The sequence below is a fragment of the Entelurus aequoreus genome, linkage group LG02, assembly GCF_033978785.1.
Source record: "Entelurus aequoreus isolate RoL-2023_Sb linkage group LG02, RoL_Eaeq_v1.1, whole genome shotgun sequence".
NCBI lineage: Eukaryota > Metazoa > Chordata > Actinopteri > Syngnathiformes > Syngnathidae > Entelurus > Entelurus aequoreus.
In genome coordinates, this window is record NC_084732.1 from 84043934 (window position 1) to 84056175 (window position 12242).

Genomic DNA, 12242 nt, shown 5'->3' on the forward strand with positions numbered 1-12242 from the left:
AACTTCATGAATTGTTGTGACAAAAATCAATAATGACCATAAATTCCACTGTAAGATTTCAGATCAAAAAGTACTACTTTCCAAACAAATCCGCACACATTCACAACATTTTGCATTAAATTTGAAAGAAAAGTTGCTGGCAACAATTTCATAAAGTTTTGCAACAATCCAAATATCAAACTTTGAAGTGTCGTGGGGTCAAGCTTTTCCTTACACTCCCTGGAGACAATAATCAATAATTGCCTTACGTGGACTGTCAAGTTATCGATTGGCTATATTTTCATTGACAGCAAAAGTTAAAAGACGTGTTGCTTTGGAAAGGCCGTGTCTACGTTTTCTACCACTCCACTGTTAAACTCGCATGCCGAGCAAATTTTGTGTCGATGTCAGCAAGTTTTAAATCAGTCCAATAACAAGGCCTGGATAAAAGCTCAAAAACAAGGTGGAGAGCAGTTAAGTAGATTAGGGTTTGACCACATTTTGTCTGCCTGAACACCAGTCAATAGAATACAAGGGGGGGGGGGGAAGAGGCACAATTAGCTCAAAAGATTAAAAGAGCAGTGAAGACACGCTTCTTGAGGGCATCTTTGGCCATATGGTGACTACTTTTTCATCCTTGGCCGCCGCACTGTTGACCTTTTGTGAGATTTACCACTTAATTAGTCTTCTGAGGTCAGCGGTCCAAAGTCGTTCTGCATGGATTCCCCTAATTACACACTGATTACTGACGGATGACATGGTATCATTCACCTTTTGGCAAATGAAATCCCTGTCTGTACTTTTTTTTTCACAAACAAAAGTAATGACTAAACAATAGGACAAGGTTGTAGTTGTTCTAACCTAGGGATCTCCAAAGTGTGGCCGGTGGGTATTTTTTTTTATTTTTTTTTTTTTTATTGGCCCGAGGCACATTCTAAAAATACTATTAACAAAAAGTGTACACGTAACAAGAAAAGGTTACTATATTCCCCCCCCAAAAAATTCTAAGTGTAATATTTTTATTAGAGATGTCCGATAATATCGGACTGCTGATATTATCGGCCGATAAATGCTTTAAAATGTAATTACGAAAATTATCGGTATCGGTTACAAAAAGTAAAATGTATCACTTTTTAAAACGCCGCTGTACGGAGTGGTACACTGACGTAGGGAGAAGTACAGAGCAGTTGTGTCTCCCATTTATACTTGCCAACCCTCACGATTTTCCCGGGAGACTCCCGAATTTCAGTGCCCCTCCCGAAAATCTCCCGGGGCAACCATTCTCCCGAATTTCTCCCGATTTCCACACAGACAACAATATTGGGGGCGTGCCTTAAAGGCACTTCCTTTGCGTGCCGGCCTAATCACATATCTATGGCTTTTCACACACACAAGTGAATGCAAGGCATTCTTGGTCAACAGCCATACAGGTCACACTGAGGGGGGCCGTATAAACAACTTTAACACTGTTACAAATATGCGCCACACTGTGAACCCACACCAAACAAGAATGACAAACACATTTCGGGAGAACATCCGCACCGTAACACAACAGAACAAATACCCAGAACCCCTTGCAGCACTAACTCTTCCGGGACACTACAATTTACACCCCCCGCTACCCCCCTCCCCCTCAACCCCGCCCACCTCAACCTCCTCATGCTCTCTCAAGGAGAGCATGTCCCAAATTCCAAGCTGCTGTTTTGAGGCATGTTTAAAAAAAATAATGCACTTTGTGACTTCAATAATAAATATGGCAGTGCCATGTTGGCATTTTTTTCCATAACTTGAGTTGATTTATTTTGCAGAACCTTGTTACATTGTTTCATGCATCCAGCGGGGCATCACAACAAAATTAGGCATAATAATGTGTTAAATCCACGACTGTATATATCGGTATCAGTTGATATCGGAATCGGTAATTAAGAGTTGGACAATATCGGACATAGTTAATTTTTATTACACTTTATTATTTTTTTAATTTTTTTTAATAAAGGTTGACTATAAAAAACACTGAAGCTGTAATTTCTTTAAAAAATAATGATGAATCAAAATCAATGTTGTTATGAATTATTGACCTATTAAAGCAGGGATGTCAAGCTCGTTTTCATTGAGGGCCACGTGGCAGTTATGGCTGCCATCAGAGGGCCGCTTGTAACAGCAAATAATGTATGAATTGGTCTCTGGATGTCATTATTAAGTATATCAATTGTTTTACGTATACTGTCGATTTTACAGTCAAAACTTTACATTTACAAAATTTGACTGTAAAATATAGTGTTTCTGGTTTTTTTGCAACATTTTACAGTACATGGAGAAACAGTACCACTGTTTTTTGGAGGGGGGTTTTAGGGAAAAAGCTGGCAGATTAGTTGCCAGAATTTTTATGTTAAATTTACGTTGTTTTTTTACAACATTATATTGTTAATGGAAAAACAGTACAAGTTATGTTTTTATTCTGGCAACTTAGCTGCCAGTTTTTCTACCATAAAAACAACTGTACCCTCTTTCCAGTTACAGTAATACACCGTTACAAACAACAACCGTAGAGTTTACAGTCAATAACTGGCAGCTCAGGCAACAGAATTTTAACGCAAAAAACAGTAGTAGTTCTTTTTCAATTTACAGTAATACGCTGTAAAGAACAACGTAAAATGTATTGTCATTTTTATTAATTTGATGGGTAGTTTGCTGTTAAGTATTTTTATTTATTTTTATTTAGACAAAAAATGTTTAGTAAGTATGATAACATACTGTAATATTTGTTGCAATACTGGTGTGACGATCTGTCACTTAATTTCTGTTTGTTTCCTTGTTTTTGTATTTACTTCCCATCAGTGCTCTTATTTTGTTCCATTTCCTGTTTGTCTCTGAGCACTGTTTGATCACTCGCCTGCCGTTGATTGGCAGGTGCACACCTGCTGCCAATCAGCATGTTCTATTTATGCGTGTCTCGAGCACTCCTCAGTGCTCGAAGATCGCTTTGTGTTTGTTTCTGTACATGCAAGACTGCTTTCATCTCTGTTTTATGAGATTAAAACTCATCTTACCTCCTCGTTGCTCTCCTGGTTCCTGCATCTTGGGGTCACAAACAATTGCAGCCATGCGAGTTCCTCACAATTGAATTCTACTAAAGTTTAAAAGGCATGCAATTTCAAGCAGTACATATATTTTTTCTGTCAAAATGAAAAAAAAATCAATTAAATTTAGTGAGAAAATATTAAGTACTTTATTAACACATGTAATTTACAGGTGTTTGCGGGCCAGATAAAATGATGTCGCGGGCCAGATCTGGCCCCTGGGCCTTGAGTTTGACACCTGTGCATTGAAGGCACTAATTACTTTACATCAAATATTACACTTTGACATTTTTGGGGGGGGGAATATTGGATATTTTGTGAGTTATGTAAAATGCAAAGTTTTCTATGACAAAAAGGGCACAAACAAATTCATGAAAAAATAATAATTTATGTTTTACAGTTAGAGCTGAAGTTGATCTAGAGATTTGCGTGTTGAAAGAAAAAAAAATTGTATGACTTATTTTTAACACTTTTATGAGTGGGACCTTTTGAATCCCCAATAATTTTAATGGGATTTTTATTTTTTAAATGTCATTGCTCAAAAAAATAATAAGGAATACAAATCATTGTTGTTATGAATTATTGACATGTTTAAAGCTCCAAATACGCCACACCAAATATTCCCCTTTGAACATCTTTTTGGGGAAAATATTGCATATTTTGTGGTTTTGCAATTTAAAAAAAACAAGGTTGAAGTTAACTTGAAGTTAATCTAGAGATTTAAGCATTAAATGAAAAAACATAAAAAATAAAAATAACACATGATTTTTTTGCAGTTTTTACAGTGCATTTGGAAAATATTCACAGCGCTTCACTTTTGCCACATTTTGTTATTGCACAGCTTTTTTTCTGAAATTAAATAAATAAATTTTTGTCCTCAAAATTCAACACACAATACCCCTTAACGACAATGCGAAAAGTATTAATTGTTTTAAATTCTTGCAAATATATTAAAACTAAAAAATAAGTAGTCACAGCATTTGCTCAATACTTTGTTGATGCACCTTTGGCAGCAATTACAGCCTCAAGTATTTTTTAATAATGTAAATACGATGCCACAAGCTTGGCACACCTATCTTTGGGCAGTGTGGCCCATTCCTCTTTGCGGCACCTCTCGAGCTTCATCAGGTTGCATAGGAAGCGTTGTTTTCATCCAGGATGTAATGCATTCATAACAAAATGTGGAAAAAGTACAGCGCTGTGAATACTTTCCGGATGCACTGTATATGGTATTCTCGGGTGTTTCCAAGACGATGTCACAAATCCTTAAAAAAAACACCACCTGTGGAGTTTGTAAATCAATCCTGTCACAAAGCGGGAAGTGTTACTTGCAGCGTGACCCCAAGATGCAGAGAACAACAATCGGAATGCAGGTAAAGATGTTATTTAATATATCAAAAAAAGCCAGTGAAGTTGGAAAGTGTACAGGGAAGTACACAGGAAGTTGAAACTAAAAATAAGAGCGCTGCACAGAACACAACAAACTTAGCAACACAAGACAAAGTCCCAAGCAAGTTAGTGTACTATCCAATCAGACGGTTTATATAATTGACAACTAATTCATCTAATTTCTACACTTGTCCGGGATGTACCCCGCCTTCCGCCCGAATGCAGCTGAGATAGGCTCCAGCACCCCCCGCGACCCTGAAAGGGACAAGCAGTAGAAAATGGATGAAAAAAAAAACGAGCTGCAAGCCAGACCACAATTTGGACACCCCTAATACTGTACAGATATGATAATATTAGAGGAAAAACTAAATAATTACCACAGCAATAACAATACACTGCAGTTAATACGGTGCCAAAATTTGAGTTAACTAGATTAAAGTGTGAAATGCCACTTATACCGACATCTGAATATATTCGCTGGAGTCATGAATTATGCAGCATTCATTTTCTTAATATTTACCTGTCTTGCCTTTTAATATCCTTGGCAAAGGATCTTATGAATGATCATAGAACTACTTCATTATTTATCAAAATAACCTCAGTTATTTCAAATCAAATTAAACTTTATTTATATGGCACTTTTCATACACAGGCAAGTGAGTTTGAGTTTTGAGTTTATTTTGGACACGCATGCATACAACATGACACACCACAATTTTCAGTTTCTTTATTCAACATGTTTGAAAAGGAGTAGGAAGAAGCAGAGCTTATATAATCCTACCCCTTTTCCTTTACATACACTACCGTTCAAAAGTTTGGGGTCACCCAAACAATTTTGTGGAATAGCCTTCATTTCTAAGAACAAGAATAGACTGTCGAGTTTCAGATGAAAGTTCTCTTTTTCTGGCCATTTTGAGCGTTTAATTGACCCCACAAATGTGATGCTCCAGAAACTCAATCTGTTCAAAGAAAGGTCAGTTTTGTAGCTTCTGTAACGAGCTAAACTGTTTTCAGATGTGTGAACATGATTGCACAATGGTTTTCTAATCATCAATTAGCCTTCTGAGCCAATGAGCAAACACATTGTACCATTAGAACACTGGAGTGATAGTTGCTGGAAATGGGCCTCTATACACCTATGTAGATATTGCACCAAAAACCAGACATTTGCAGCTAGAATAGTCATTTACCACATTAGCAATGTATAGAGTGTATTTCTTTAAAGTTAAGAATAGTTTAAAGTTATCTTCATTGAAAAGTACAGTGATTTTCCTTCAAAAATAAGGACATTTCAATGTGACCCCAAACTTTTGAACAGTAGTGTAGCAGTTGCTAACACTTTTATTATGGATACACTAATAATCACCTAATAATGCAATATGAATCTACTTGACATTATTGCTTATTGTGTGGGCAGGACTTGAACCTGTCCAGCCTGCAGAGGGACAGACACACAGTCCATACGTCAACAATGGACAAGACGGTGGCAGCAGCAGGCAGAGTTGGAGGTGAGGACGTGCTTACACGAGCAGGCCATAGATTATGGCAAGACATATAGATTAGCAGGGGAGCAGTCTAATATTAGGATTCAAAGAATGATTAGAGGAGTTGAGTTATGTAATGATTAATGATTCATAATGGACTTTGAGAAGACGTCTAATGAGGTAGGGAGGGGATCTACGGCAGGGGTGTCCAAAGTGCGGTCGGGGGCGCCCCGTAACATTTTTTTTTTTTTTACATTCGAAAAACACTACTTTTAAAAAAACAGGTGGAATGTAACATTGTACATGGTAATTGGGATTTGTTATACACTACCGTTCAAAAGTTTGGGGTCACATTGAAATGTCCTTATTTTTGAAGGAAAAGCACTGTACTTTTCAATGAAGATAACTTTAAACTAGTCTTAACTTTAAAGAAATACACTCTATACATTGCTAATGTGGTAAATGACTATTCTAGCTGCAAATGTCTGGTTTTTGGTGCAATATCTACATAGGTGTATAGAGGCCCATTTCCAGCAACTATCACTCCTGTGTTCTAATGGTACAATGTGTTTGCTCATTGGCTCAGAAGGCTAATTGATGATTAGAAAACCCTTGTGCAATCATGTTCACACATCTGAAAACAGTTTAGCTCGTTACAGAAGCTACAAAACTGACCTTGAGTTTCTGGAGCATCACATTTGTGGGGTCAATTAAACGCTCAAAATGGCCAGAAAAAGAGAACTTTCATCTGAAACTCGACAGTCTATTCTTGTTCTTAGAAATGAAGGCTATTCCACAAAATTGTTTGGGTGACCCCAAACTTTTGAACGGTAGTGTATATTGTATATATTATATAAAAATATGATATCATATAATAATCTAATATATCAGTATATATTATATACTGCATAGAGATGTCCGATAATGGATTTTTTGCCGATATCCAATATTCCAATATTGTCCAACTATTAATAACCGATTCCGATATCATCCGATACCGATATATGCAGTCGTGGAATTAACACATTATTATGCCTAATTTTGTTGTGATGCCCCGCTGGATGCATTAAACAATGTAACAAGGTTTTCCAAAATAAATCAACTGAAGTTATGGAAAATGCCAACATGGCACTGCCATATTTATTATTGAAGTCACAAAGTGCATTATTTTTTTAACATGCCTCAAAACAGCAACTTGGAATTTGGGACATGCTCTCCCTGAGAGAGCATGAGGAGGTTGAGGTGGGCAGGGTTGGGGGGCGGGGTGGGTGTGGGGGGTAGCGGGGGTGTATATTGTAGCGTCCCGGGGGAGTTAGTGCTGCAAGGGGTTCTGAGTATTTGTTCTGTTGTGTTTATGTTGTGTTACGGTGCGGATGTTCTCCCGAAATGTGTTTGTCATTCTTGTTTGGTGTGGGTTCACAGTGTGGCGCATATTTGTAACAGTGTTAAACTTGTTTATACGGCAACCCTCAGTGTGACCTGTATGGCTGTTGACCAAGTATGCCTTGCATTCACTTGTGTGTGTAAAAAGCCGTAGATATTATGTGACTGGGCCGGCACGCAAAGGCAGTGCCATTAAGGTTCATTGGCGCTCTGTACTTCTCCCTACGTCCGTGTACCACTCCGTACAGCGGCGGTTTAAAAAGTCATACATTTTACTTTTTGAAACTGATACCGATCATTTCCGATATTACATTTTAAAGCATTTATCTCTAAATATAACTGAGTGGACCAATCACATCAAAAAAGACAAACATTAATCTTTCCTTTACTTTTCAAGCAACATACTCCAACCACAGGAGGGTTGCCATGGATCATGGAGGGAACTCAAGGATGAGTGTGTGTGTGTGTGTGTGTGTGTGTGTGTGTGTGTGTGTGTGTGTGTGTGTGTGTGTGTGTGTGTGTGTGTGTGTGTGTGTGTGTGTGTGTGTGTGTGTGTGTGTGTGTGTGTGTGTGTGTGTGTGTGTGTGTGTGTGTGGAGATGAAGGGCTGTTAAATCTGATCTGACCAGTGCTGACTGCAGCATTGTGGTCGCATCCTTCCATCAGCTGTCTTGTGTGTGCGTGTGCGTGTGTGTGTGTGTGCGTGTGTGTGTGTGTGTGTGTGTGTGTGTGTGTGTGTGTGTGTGTGTGTGCGTCTACACGTATGTGTGTGTGTTATATAACTCTATGATAAATCTTCCTTTGGGATCTGACTGTGGAAACTGAGCCTCTTATGTTTGTCAGGTGTGTCTGACAGCAGATCTTCATCTTACACATCAATCAGCTCAGTGGATGTTGACATGAACAGACAATCTATGGACTCAAATGAGTTAACTATTGATCAGTTAATGATCAGTTTATTGGATAAGGAGCCATATTTGGTGAATATATTTTTTTTAAAGGGGGGGAAACAATTGTTATACTATTTGAATCGAATCTAAATCTACTTAGATGCATGTTTTAAGGGTCAAGTGGGACACAATGAAATTAATAAATCAATCTTTATATTAGTCATATTTAATACTTAAATGGGTCAATAATTAATTGACATTTGAATTAAATAAATTAAAGTGTGATATCAAATGTGTCATTAATTTATTGTAAAATTATATTTAATTATTTAAATATGTTATACATTATTTACCTAATTATTTCAATTCAAATTATTATTTTACAATTTAATTAATTATTTCACAATTTAATTGATTATTTAAATATTAATTACTTATTTGTGTGAAGCAATTGTTATACTATTGGAATCAAATCTAAATGTACTTAGATGCATGTTTTAAGGGTCAAGTGGCACAATCCCTCATTTACCTTATCATCACAGCCATTTATAAAAAATACAATAAAAACATTAAAAAAATGAACAATAGTGTCACAGTGGCTTACACTTGCATCGCATCTCATAAGCTTGACAACACATGGTGTCCAATATTTTCCACAAAGATTTTAAAAAAAGTCATATTTTTGGTTCATTTAATAGTTAAAACAAATTTGAATAATGGATCCCATATTCCAATATATGACTCATTATTATCTAAACTAAATGCGTTTTTTTCTAGTGATATCATCTCCATAGCTTGTGTGTAACAGTCAGTATGAGTAATAATAACATTTTGAAATAAATGATTTAATTGTGAAATATTTTTGAGGTAATTGATTAAGTACAGTATTGGAATAAATGATTAAATAGTTCAATAAATTGTACATTAAGTTAATTGAGAACACATCTAATATAACACATTTATTTACTTCATTGTCATTTTGGTTATTGACAGTAACCAAGGCAGAAGCGTATTCGAATGAATCCACTAACAAACATGTGGGCATCATTCAACTTACTGTGTCATGCACTTCACTCAATGAATTATTCTGGCCCTCATGTGTTGACAAAAAAATAAAAAAATTTGCCACCCTACTTCAATTTAAAGACAGCATAAATCCATTATTATTTCATACTAACTATTGTTCTCTAAGTAATTTAACTCCCCGCGACCCGACCTCGGATAAGCGGAAGAAGATGGATGGATGGATGGATGGAAGTTTTTTTCTAACATTCCACTCTACAAAAGTGTGTATCGGATCAATATCGGTATCGGCCAATACTCAAGGCTCCAATATCGGTATTATATCAGACTTTAAAAAAGTTGTATCAGGACACAACGATTATTGTTATTTGCGCTAATTAAAGGAACTTTGTTACAGTATTAACATTTTTTGTGTTTCACCCTTAAAATCACTGTTTGGCCCACGGCCCTTCGACTTTATTTTCGGTGGGAGGCAAAATGTTTGGGAACCCCTGGGCTATAGGCTACTAAGAGCCAGCAGCTACACAACAGCTCACAAGCTAGAAAAGCGTAAAAAAATGTCCTTAATTGAGCACTACTTCTGTCTAAACAGCGCGTTTGTCAATATAAAGAAGTATCAAATTATTACAGTTGCATAATACTTACGCAGAAGCGTACTAGAAAGTATCCAGTAACAAATGTGTCCGCATCATTTAACTTATGGCATCATGAGCATATTTTAATGAATTAGTGTGGTCACTAGGGGTCAGCAAAATACAACAACCACTGTTAAAAAGATCTATACAAAGTCGTAACTATAATTAAGATTTTTACACGCGTTCACTTTCATGCAATCTTCGGTTTAGCATGGGGTGAAGGCCCTTTTGGAGTTGTTTGTGTGTGGGCTATGTCCCTGATGCTGACCAATTAAACATCTTGACAGTTTAATAGCAGAAATGATGGTAATGTTCCATGACTTAGTTCCTAGCTCTGGGCCTCACGGACCATCAAGCAGCTTACTATAGAACCGGAGGCCTCTCTGACGGTACAAGCAGGCCTGCCCGGTACAAGCAACTCTCCCCGTGTCCTGACCTAGATCTCTGACAGTAAACAGCTGCTTCCTAAAGCGACGTTGTGCTGCCATCAGCAGAACGGCCAGGAGAGATAATCGTCAGATTGGACCTTAGCTGAGCCTCTTGACGCAGCTCAGTGCCCTGCGGTTTGTTTAGGCCATCCTCAAAACTGCTGCTACTGTTTTAGTTTTTTATATATTCTCTTACATGAAAGCTTGCTGATTGATTGATTGGATTGATTGAAACTTTTATTAGTAGATTGCACAGTATAGTACATGTTCCGTACAATTGACCACTAAATGGTAACACCCGAATAAGTTTTTCAACTTGTTTAAGTCGGGGTCCAAGTAAATCAATTCATGGTAAACAAATGACTGCCAGAGTGTGCATCTGTTGGATTAAGGAGGCACTAGACTTTTTATTTTTTGTTTTAAACCAGAGGTGTCCAAACCAAGGCCCGCGGTCCAAGTGCGGCCCACGAGGTCCTCAGATTGGCCCGCGAGACGTCATGAGTTTAGGAATCTTGCATGAGAGTGCATTCATTTTAAAAGTCTGACAATTTTCATGCTACTTTTTGCCGCCATCTAGTGGATAACGTGAGTTTTTCCAGGTCAATTATGCTCTGAGTAGAGATCAAGCGCAGCATTTACTTGTACGACCTGGTGCAAAATAAATAAATAAATATAAAAAATATCCAACCAACATAAAATGTCAACAGACACGGCCACTGAACTATGTGGATGTTAGAAAAAAATAAAACGTCCATTCACCATAAAAAAAAATCTGATTAAATCCTTTACAAAGCATGATGGGAAAAATACAAAACACTCTCCACATTTATCCATGTTTGGTGCATTTTAGCTGCTTGATATTTCTGATTGATTACAAAACTGGACGGAGGTTGTCACGGAAGTAAACAAGGTAGAAGTCGAACTTTCACATACTCTTAATATCCAGTTGTATTAATTATTAATTATATATCTATTATATTATTATAATATGTTCACATATATATGTATAGGCTATATATATGTATGTATGTGTATTAATATACATATATATGTGTATATATGTGTATGTATATATATATATGTATATATATATATGTGTATATATATATATATATATATATGTGTATATATACATATATATGTGTATATATACATATATGTGTATATATACATATATATGTATATATATATGTATATGTGTATATATATGTACATGTATATATATGTATATATATGTATATATGTATATATATGTATATATTTATATATATATATATATATATATATATATATATATATATATATATATATATATATATATATATATATATATATATATATATATATATATATATATATATATATATATGTATATATGTATGTATGTATGTATGTATAAATATATAGTTACTTTACATGCTGTTGGCCCTCGACCAAATTGTTTTAGCACAATGCTACCCCCAAGTCAAAAGGTTTGGACACTCCTGATTTAAATTCATCAAAATGTGTAATGTACAAAAAAACCCACTGAATTATTAGTTATAATTTAAATTCTCACTGATCTAAAGTTCGGTTGGGTCATCAAGTTTGGTTTATCTCTCGAAACATTTCGTTTATCTCCAATTGTTGACTTCTGAGCATTGGACTTTAAAAAAGGTTGAGTTCAGTTCATGCGAGTAAGTAAAACAATTGATCATGAATGTGCGCACGTGTTTTGATAGGACAGCAGTGTGGCAAAATCCTCTAAGCAGTTCAAACGCGAATCATCTTAAATCGATTTAGATAATCCCTCTGAATGTCAAGTGTTGGTAAAGAGTAGGATTATGACTTCCAAGTATGTTTGTTACCTTTGCAAGGATGACATCTTTTTCATGGTACCGACGTCATCCCTCGCCACATTGTGCTTCTTCCATCACACAGATTCTTTTTAAGATTATGCATATTTTGGCCTA

At 36.2% G+C, this 12242-nt stretch overlaps 1 protein-coding gene across 1 annotated transcript in view; it reads left to right on the plus strand.

Moving 5' to 3' along the window:
• Positions 1-5918: 5918 nt before the first annotated feature.
• The window catches only part of dhodh (dihydroorotate dehydrogenase), a 63633-nt gene continuing 57309 nt past the window's right edge, over positions 5919-12242 (plus strand). Inside the window, exon 1 of the mRNA XM_062033511.1 lies at positions 5919-5956. The gene's annotated coding sequence lies outside the window, so the exon portion shown is untranslated. The remainder of the gene's footprint in view (positions 5957-12242) is intronic.